General features: G+C 40.5%; 1 protein-coding gene across 1 annotated transcript in view; it reads right to left on the bottom strand.

The window, feature by feature from the left end:
• Positions 1 to 797: 797 nt before the first annotated feature.
• The window catches only part of LOC134474894 (zinc finger protein 709-like), a 168,610-nt gene continuing 161,838 nt past the window's right edge, over positions 798 to 7,569 (bottom strand). The window contains exon 6 of the transcript XR_010045811.1: positions 798 to 3,248. The gene's annotated coding sequence lies outside the window, so the exon portion shown is untranslated. The remainder of the gene's footprint in view (positions 3,249 to 7,569) is intronic.

Raw genomic sequence — 7,569 nt, 5'->3', positions numbered from 1 at the left:
CTCAGATTTTGCTGCCTCAGCCTCCCAAGTGCTGAGTTTACAGGTATGCACCACCATACCCAGTTCCTCCTTCATTTGAATGCACTTATTCCATCATTCTTGCCATTTTCTTCTGAATCAATTCTGGAAGTCCTCTTATAAGGATCTTTAGTTTTGCTGTTGTGGTTGCCTCAAGGTCTTGAATCAGTTCAAACTATTTACCTTTCATGATCATTTTGATTTTGGAGAAGAGTCAGAAGTCACAAAGATTCAGATCTGGTGAATGAGGTGGATGAAGACACACCATAATGTCTTTATGAACCATTCTTCCCATTGGATGGCACTCAGCAGCAGCTCTCACTATATTTTTTATCTCAATTTGTAAAGACACTTGCAAAAGAGGACTTCCAAACTGCTCCAAAAATTGCAAGAACAAATGGAGAAGTGTGTTTGAAGCAAGGAGGTGTATTTTATTTAGTTTATTTTCAGAATGTGATTTTTAAGGAGGATTAATGAGTATGTATCTCTTATTGTAGTAAATTTAAAGAATTTGAATGTTAGCGGTATATTTTCATCAGCCCTTGTACTTCTTCCTTGAGGTTATTAATTAAACATCTGCATATTCAGTGTCATTTATACAAAATGATTGGGACAAGAAGTGTTTTGAATTTCTGATTTTTTCATTTATTGGAGAACTTGCATAGACATAATAAGTTGTCTTTAGGATGGGACCCAAGTCTAAACATGAAATTTATTTATAGTTCATATATACTTCATACTCAGAGCCTGAAGATAATTTTATACCATATTTGTATTAATTTTGTGGTTAACGTGTGTATTGTGTTGTTTCTCTGGTGTGGGAAACTGAAAATGTAGATAAGGACTAAAATAAAATAGATATTTGAACATTTTCTAATGAGAAGGGGAATTATGGATGGAGGAGGGAGAAAGGAAGAAGGGAAATGAAAAAATGATGAGAAAGAAGGAAACAGGCCTTCCATAAACAAGAAGGGGAAGGGAGTTGAAGGAAAGCTGCAGGAATGGAGAAAAAAAAGATTCAAATCATGTATAGTACAAATTTCCCACGATTAACATGATCATTATTTACATCTAAAATGTACCAATAATCTTAATTAAATAACATTTTGTGTTTGAAACAAAATTTCTTTTTGTGGAATTTCTCAATTTGGCACTACATAAGTACTCAAAAGTTTTGGATTTTGAAGCATTTCAGACTTCAGATTTCAGATTAGGAATGCTCAGCCTATATTTGGATAGTGATTTGATAAATATCCCCCTACCTCAGTAGACCATAAGCTTCATGCTGAGAGTATGAGAGCTGTCTCTTTGCCTCTACTGGTGTCATAGTTTATGTCAGTGCCCCTCCCAAGCATCATATAATTATGAATGTGGCCAAATCCAGTATTTCTGATTGGTTCATTGTCTAGCACTCAGATTGCTGGTATGAGTGCTACACCTGCCCAGGAGTGGAGCCAGCATACAGTGTACCTGAGGGAAGAAGGCGTGTCTCTCTCTTTTGCTGTTCATGCTTGCTGTTTGCAGGCACGATTAACTGCTTCCTCTCAACCATGTCACTTTGCCTTGGAGCTAACTAAGTATGGACTGAAACCTCTGACCTGTAAGAAATAAACTTTTCCTTCTTGCATGTTGGGTATCAGGTATTTTGTCTCAACAACCAATGAAAAGTAACTCACACAACTGGTAATCAGTGTTTCTCAACTCAATGCCTGACACAAGAATGGTGCACTCTTGTTGATAGAAAGAAAACTAGCAGTAGCACACAATTATAGATTTGTATCACACAGAATTTCACTGCTTCCAAGGCTCTGCAGTGAAATGAGGTCTCCCCTCTGTAGGCACTAAGATTGTCATTTATTTTGCTTTATTATAGCAAATAATGCTCCTCTATCCATGTTCCATTCTCCCTATGGTCTTAAAAATCAATTGTAAGCTTTTATACAATCTCATGCTGGGCATGGAATTCAGGACCTCCTGCATGCTAGGCAAGTGCTCTACCCTCAAGATACGTTCCAGTCCTCCCTTTCTTATTGCTGGACTTTAGGCCATGGGAATGTACTGCAGTTTTAGCCCCAAGCTGACTGAAGTTACTTGACAGGACACTGTAACTACGCAACTGAGCCTAGTAAAACCAGAAAATTGAGTGCCAATTATAAAATTTTGCAATAAAGCACTGAGTTTGGGAATGCTTTGTTATACAACAATGGCTAATGAGCAAGATAGGTGCAAGAGAGGAACTATTCACAATAACCAAGGCAAACAATCAGTCTAGGTATGTGTCAGCAAGAGAATGGGCAAAGCAAACGTGGCATGCACATGTGCACACATGCACACATGCACACACAGACACAGACACAGACACACACACACACCCTATTCAACCATAAAGAAGAATGAAATACAGTCATATGCAGAAAAATTCAGGGAAGTGGAGGATATCATGTTAAACAAAATAATTCAGACAGAAAAATATTGCATGTTTTCTCTCATATGTGGAAACTAAAAAATAAAGTAGAAGAGGGGCTATACAGGCCTGGATGGAGAGTTAGGAGAGAGCGAGAAGATAGGAGAGGGGTTCACAAACTTGACCAATACACAGTATATGCATATATGAAAATATCATAATGAATCCCCTTACTCTATACAACTAGTATGCATCAATAATTATAATGTGTAAAAAGGAAAAGAGATGGAACAAATTTTAAAGCATGTGGGCAGGTACATGCTAATGCATACATTGCTTAATCCCTTGCTAATCCCATGCACCTGGGGCGTTGCAGGTAATAGGAGTGCAGTGATTGCTGGGAAATCATCATTGGCCATATTCAAGGCTCACACACTTGCATGTGGAACATGAATCAAGAGGCCCACGGCTAAGAAGCTCGCTATCATTTGATAAAAGGTCCTCTCCCCCCAAGTCATGTACTATAGAAAAAAGATCCCCTGCCTTCATATGGCAGGGTGGTAGCTGCCAGACACCAGGAACAGGGTCTGCATGCTGACTCTCCTATTGTAGAAATGACATTGAACAGATCTGCTCACTTTTCCACACTTAGTTTTCTCACTTACAAATGATCACTTATGTTAGCAGCAGTATAGAGACCGGAGGTGAGAAACAGCATTTCCATGGTGTTCATGAGTTAGAGGTGGCCAGAGGAAACTGTTTTGCAGCATCTTCTTCAGCCTTGCATCTCTCGCCATCAAGGATGAAGAACAAGGCTCTTGTTTCCCTAAGGAAAACAAGAGCACAATGGGTGGTCCTGCAGTAGGAGTCAGCAGAGGTCAAAATCAGGTTACCATGCTGGGGAGCTTTGAAGTTTCATCATTGAATCCTCTAATTTTTATTTTTTTGTTTGTATCTCAATCACTGTTTTGATAATTATGGTAATATTTACATATTTCAAAAAGTACAATAAACAAGGAAAAATTAGAAATATTTGCTCTTTTTCTATGTAGAGAGGTAACTATCTTTGGTACATTTTTTAGCCTCCCTTTTCTTGTCAATGATTTATTGTAGATGTGGTTCCAGGGTGATTAATTTAGGTTTACATCACTGTAACAGGAATCAGTGAAATAGGAATTAGGATTCTGCCAGGCATTAAGGGCAGCAGCCCCAAAATGGAGTCAGGAAGTCCAAAATGGAGCCTGCTGAGTTGTGAACTTCCAGCGACCTTACACAAACATCTGCTGACTGTCCTGCAGGTTTTTGGGAACTGTCCAGAGCATGATCATGCAGGACATTGGCGGAAGGGTACATGGGCTGTGCATGGGCACTGTGTGAACACTTGTTGGCCTGTTTTGTGGACTCAATGAAGATGTTGTTGGGTGAGGTCACAAAATTAGAGAATGTACATGTTGAAGACATCAGCAACAGTGGTAGGCAGAGTGGAACAGAGCAGAGAACCACTGTTCTTGAAGTATAATTCTTACACAGGTTGTTATCTCATCTTTACATTCTTGAGTAGTGCTCTAACCTGTTCATGGGAGTTCATCTGTGCTAAGTCATGGTTATATAACTGTACCCCACTGTGTGCCTGTGCAGACAAACAGGGTCATGTTCTCAGTTGTCTTTAGATGTCACTGAACTGTGAATCAGTCTGAGTGGTTCCCCACAACAATACATAGATTGAACCCTGAAAAGTAGGTAGTCTTCCATAGGGTAGCTCTTTTCTAAATCCATTAACAACTTCTGGATAAAGGCTCCCTCATGGGTATCCTACTCAGAACCGCCTCTTTGCTGGTGGGAACTTTACTCCCTTGCCTTTATATCTATCAGAGAGGATGAGGCTAAGGGGTTAATTGCTTGTGAAGTCCCCAATGACAGCAGGGAGGCAGACTTCAGCACATCAGCAGCAGCAGGCAGCAGTCAGGGAAAATTGTGTCTTTATCGTTCAGCCTCTGTATATGTTGTTATGTTTACATTCTTGCATGCTGGCCTCCCAGAGGTGCCACAGGCTGATGATCAAGCCACAAGGATTGCTGAGGGACAATTACAATCCAAAGCCTCACACACACAAACAAGAAGCGTTTCTCATGTGTGCATCACTCAGGGGCCAACAGTGGTGTCCAACTCATGTCACCTGCACTTCCTTCCCCTCAGTGGGACCCTGCAATTCTTACAGCAGAGGAAAAAGAATTTTTACTAATTATTCAATATCAACTACAAAAAATAGATGTCTAAAGATATGGTACATTGTAAACTCTATTGCAATCAAGGTGTACCCCCTCAAGGCAGCCCCATAAAACAAATGCAGTGAAGTTTGTTGTAGAGGATTCCCAGAGTGATTTTCAGAGACAGCTCCATGATTACACAGACTCCTGAGTCACATGTGCATCTGACTGTTAGCTAACAAGGATGTTCCTGGGTGAGAGGTGTTGGAGGAGGAGATGAAGATGTTCATTCGTTCTGTAAGTCTAGGAACATCCTTCAGTTTCACCTTCAGCGGGTTTGCATACTGTCCTGTAGCCATTTCCTGACTTACTTCAGAAAGTCTTAGCTTTCCTGATTTTCTTTTATTGTCTTTCACAGCCCTGACTCTTAAGGCTTCTAGTGGGTAGTGACATGTGTCACTTGCATTCATGTCTCACAACTATTCTCTCCTTGCCCAAACCCTAGTCAGGATCCTCTAGTCACCTGACAGTGTCTGAGAAGTCTCCACAAAGAGGAGATGGGGACCTCCACTCATTCTGGGCCTGGTGCAGATATTCCAGTCTTGTCATGGAGGAGAATTGCTATGTAACCCTATGAGAGCTTCAGGTAAATTTAGTAAGCAGATTCAAAGATGCAGGCAGTCAGAACAGAGTGCATGTGCTCAGATAATGAGGCCCATTATGGTCTAGGGCTGGGCGGCTTCTGTGTTATTGCGAATGATAATCTGTGCAGTTTGTGAATCTATAGAAGGCAGGGCCTCAAGTTACAGGCAACAGGCAATGGCCCATTTTCTAGGTAAAAGGCAAAAGAAGGCCCAGTTTAAGGCCTTATTTTATCTTGAAGACAATGGATTTTTTTTCAGTGAGTTTCTTGGAAGGAAAAAAAGACATTGTAACTTTGGATACATTTGTATCCTGAAGCTGGGATTTCCCAGGAACCATCTCTGGCTATACCTGGCCTTCAAATTACCAGTCCTCTGGACATATCTTTGCAAACCAAATTGTGTTGTCCCAGCAGCATTCCACTGAGACTCCGGGTTCTGCATTCTTTATAAACACAATGCATTTGTAAAACTTCCTCCAGAACAAACACTCATATGGCCTAGTATAGCACAAAGTCCCTGGCGTGACCAGAAGTTAATCTTGTTTAAGTTAATCTGTTATCCATATCTGGGTCAAATGGGACCAGCAATCCTAGTTTTTTTAGGAATCTCCACAATGATTTCCACAGTGGATGCACCAGTGTATGCCACCACCAGCAGTGGAGAAGGTTCCTTTTTGCCCACAACACCTCTAGCACTTCTTATTGGTTGATTTCTTGACACAAAGATTCTTTTCAGGGTGAGGTGGAATCTCAGTGTTATTTTAATTTTTCACCTATATTTATTTCATATTTCTCACTCTCAGTTCATTTTTGGCTTCTGTGTTCATATCTGCATTGTCCAGTTTTAGCAAGTGTCCTGCTAAGGCAGTTGGCCACAAGCTTCCATCCCTGATGTCTGATCACCCTTAACATCTGATTGGCTCCTCATCCTCCACCATCACGCAGCTCATGCCTGTTCAGCCTGGCTTGCCCTCTGGAAGCATTCCATTAGGCTGTCAGGAAGCAGCTCCCTTCCATCTGCTGCTCACTCTTAGTGTTGTCAGCTGCCTGATCTGACCCTGACCTGCAGCTGTACATCCCTAATTTTCCTAGGTGCATGTAGAGTTCTCTGTCCTCCACTGGTGAACCCCTCACAGTGGCACCTGCCTCTTTCAGGAAGGTCCCTATATTGTGAGAAACTTCTTGACAACACAAATGGGGCCCAAAGTGGTGGCACAGAAGACTGTGGCAACTTCCTGAATGAACTAAGTGAAGAAAAGCCCTGGGTTTAGCTGCCTACTGCTTCCATGGTTTGTTGTACTGTGCCCATCCCAGGACAATTTTTGTCGATATCAGGAGAATCTCAGGTACAGTTAAGACTGCATATGTTTAGAGCATACAAAAATAACAAGTGCTCTCTGTCACACAGTGTACATCTAAAGGTTAAACAGCAGTAAAATATTTCAACATCTCTTTAAAGTTGGTCATGGTACTTAAAGTTTGATCTATATCTACTGGAATTTATTAAATAATCATTTTGTTATTGCATAAATAAGATATAATTGTATTAGTTAATAACTATATATATATATATATATATATATATATAGTCATTAATGCTCTATCCTAAATTTATTAGATTTCTACAGATGTCTGTTAAAAAATCTAAATTTTGCCTAAAGTGTAAAATCTAAGTAAATGTACACAAAGTTTTCATACGGCATTGAAATTAATTATTGGTAACCTCACGGTATATCAAATATATTTCTTTTATCAAGGATGTAGGGTTTTATATGGTATAGCATGTGAGAAAGACACCTTATCATATTGATGACTACAGTAGTACAACTGTAGTCATCAATACTAAACTACAGTTGTAGGTGAGATCTGGTGTACGTAGGAGAGATGGCAACCAGAGGAATGTGATTACGTTGGTGACTTTGTCCCACTCCATTTGTGTGCACATGAGGGTTTGGATCAGAGAGATGCTGTTTGCACAAAATCCCTAAAGTGATGTTTGCACAGTGACAGGGCTTGGTTGGTTGGCTGGCTTTGTCTTTTGCAAAAAGTATTACCAGCATCCCCCTCACTCAGCCTAACTGCACCAGGAGCCCTCTCTAGTCCAGCATTGTAGTTCACAGAATGGCCAGGAGGTGGCGGCGGAGCAGCGAGTCAAGTTTGACAAGTTTTGTAGGAAGGCAGCAGGGAAAATGAAGCTTTGGTAACAAGGAATAATAAAGGAAAACGTTGAATTCAATGAATTTTCATAAATGAAATGAACATTCACCTTTTATGCTCTTTTCTGGCTGCTTCTTCTC

This window comes from Cavia porcellus, unplaced genomic scaffold (assembly GCF_034190915.1).
Source record: "Cavia porcellus strain 051 isolate PalLab524CR breed Dunkin Hartley unplaced genomic scaffold, mCavPor4.1 scaffold_42, whole genome shotgun sequence".
NCBI classification, from domain to species: Eukaryota; Metazoa; Chordata; class Mammalia; order Rodentia; family Caviidae; genus Cavia; species Cavia porcellus.
The sequence above is the reverse complement of the archived record's forward strand: the minus strand, read 5'-3'. Positions and strand labels throughout refer to the sequence as shown.